The sequence below is a fragment of the Papaver somniferum genome, chromosome 10, assembly GCF_003573695.1.
Source record: "Papaver somniferum cultivar HN1 chromosome 10, ASM357369v1, whole genome shotgun sequence".
Classification (NCBI taxonomy): domain Eukaryota; kingdom Viridiplantae; phylum Streptophyta; class Magnoliopsida; order Ranunculales; family Papaveraceae; genus Papaver; species Papaver somniferum.
The window spans coordinates 153,177,252-153,180,028 of NC_039367.1; positions in this window are offsets into that span (position 1 = coordinate 153,177,252).

Sequence of the window (2,777 nt, forward strand, 5' to 3'; positions counted from 1 at the left end):
TTAGTCCAATAAATGATTCACTAACTCACTAAATTTTACACATAAAGTGATATATTATACAATTTTATGCAGACTTAAATTTAAATCATATTAAATCATCAATGCCAATATTTAAGAGATATAGTATACAAATTCAATGTGAATAAATAGAATCTATTATATCAATCTTTACGTGAACGTAGAATTATATTTAGGAGGCTTAGTGTACTAACTAGACTAGCAACTTGAGATTAATACCACAGTTGATAATACTAATTGAGTAATTAAGCTAGTAGCAAATTCAGAGTAAATAGTATTCGCAAAATTTAATTTATAAATGGTATTAAACTAAAATTTAAATATCCGATATTATAAATTGACGTGAATCGAATTTGGATTACTTATACTGATAAAACAAATAAATGATAATAATAATAAAAAGAAAAGAAAATAAATTTTGATGATTAAATTGCTTAAAATGATGTAAACTAGTTATATATTTAACGAAGTAAATTTATCAGACTTACATCGGTTACGATAAAAGTTTAGAGACTAATTAATCATAATAAATTAATACTTAGTTAATCCCCAGTGCTGAATAGTGAGGCTGGTAATTCTTGTGTGTTCGGGTAATATATGAGAAATACATTTTCAATTCCTCGATCTTTAGGTCTTTGTTATAGATGTTGTTACATTTACTTTGATAATTGATCGCAGTCGTATGCGTCAAAAATAATTCACTTTCTTACTCAACAAAATATAAATGAAGTACAAGGTAAGGAAGAGTTCGTTTCCACACAGAGGCAAATGTTGTTATAAAAATTCTAGTTTCTTAGTAACCAATGGGAGGATTTTTGTTTTATCAAAATAACAAAGTAATAAAGTAATGAAAATAGTTGAAAATAATCAATAGAGAGAGAGAGAGAGATTGGTCAAGGAGTTCATCTTCTATCTTAAACAAGTTCTTGCATTCATGATTAGAATTACAATTTAATCTCTTCATCCTCAAAAGCCTAGAGTATCAAGAGAGCAAGATATTCCATTAATTTCCTACGTTCATCAACACACACATTAGAGCTGCGTATGTGAATTCTACCTAAAGAATAACCTAACGCCTTGCGCTAATTAAGTTCAATTCCTAGGAGCATTAAGTTTTGGAAATAGGCTAATCAATGCAATTGTCATACATTGCGCATGACAATTCGGACAACGGTCAAACTCTACATATGATGACGAGAGTGTATCACTACAAACCGTAATCATATCATGCTACTTGCATTCGGGATTATCGCTCGATGAAAAACCCTAAAATAGCTATGGACAAGGATAGAAGTTCAATTAATTGGCCACTTAACTAAACGAATACCTAAATCCTATCACAATACACCAATCATGTGATTATTAAAAACAATAGAGATTTGAGCGATAATCAAGAGAGAAAACTAACACATTAATCAAGCACAAGTTGTACATATAGGACTACATCCTTAATCAATAATATAAGATTTAGCTACTCATAGCTATGGAGTTTATCATAATCAATAATCAAATAAAGAATATGAAAGCAAAGCGAACCCTAGTAGCATAAGTAAAAGCGGCTCTCTCCCAAGCTCCAAGTAGAATACGTGATCCCAAAGTTGTAAAAGTCTTTCCTTTTGTAGCTCCTCTTGTTCCAAAATTAGGTCTAGTCTTCAAAAGTCCAATACAAAGATGTCCACCAAGCCCATATGTAGAAAAACCCACACCAAAATCTCTGTCCAAAAGTAATCGCCGGAGACCCATAAAAGTGGTCGGAAATTGGTCTCCAAAGTAGTCGGAAAAGTAGCTCAGGTGCCCGATAAAGTCCACCCGGTCACCGGTCAAACATAACGGTCAGCTGTTAAAACTTCCGGTCAAGATAACAGACACTAGCGGCATTATTGAGTCAGAGGCTGAGTGATCTGAATCAGAGTCTAACTCAGTAGTTGACTGGTCCTGGCCAGAGATGTTGCAATCTTGCACAGGCTTGAGCTTGCTGTTGCATAATGATTGCTCAACAGTTCAACTCCATCCATGCTGGCTGGTCTCTGTATCTTTCCCTGCACACTTCAATTCATACACAGTCTTCTTCGTTGCTCACTATCAGCATCTCAACACACACTTGCTTCACTGCATTCTTCGTGTCAATTTCGTTAAAGATCAACACCAACACACATTCACTAGCTATGCCTCCTCCTTACTCCTTGTATCTCACAGCAAATAACAGCCAGCTGCAACCAACTTCACTCTAAGCTATGCTGCTCAGATCAAACTCCATCTGCAGTACCAGTTCCTACAATTCTAACGGCTCCATCACTTGACCCATAACCATCAAAATAGCACCATCATCTCACTAAATCAACAACTCCAGTCCATCATACACAAACCTTCGCTGCACTATTTTCTGCATCTTTCAGTCACTTCAAAAGCCTCTAATTTCTGTTTCTCAAGAACATCAACACCAGGCTCAGTTTCTCCCAGTATTCTCCAACAACAAACTGTTGCAGCGACAACATTATTTCTTGCACTTCTGTCACAACCATTGTGATTTTGGCTAACACCTGCAACAGCTTGAGCCTTCACAATCTCCATTTCTGAACTGAATCCCGTCGGACAACCACCAACAGCAGCTACCAACAAATCACCACCAACTGCTGGCGCTTATTGCTATAGCTTCTCCGCAGAAAAGCCAGAGCACCTGTATCTTCTCTTCAACAGCCACTAAACCGATGCTGCAAAATCACCATGGGCTGAACACACAACTTCTCTATTTCTTGCTT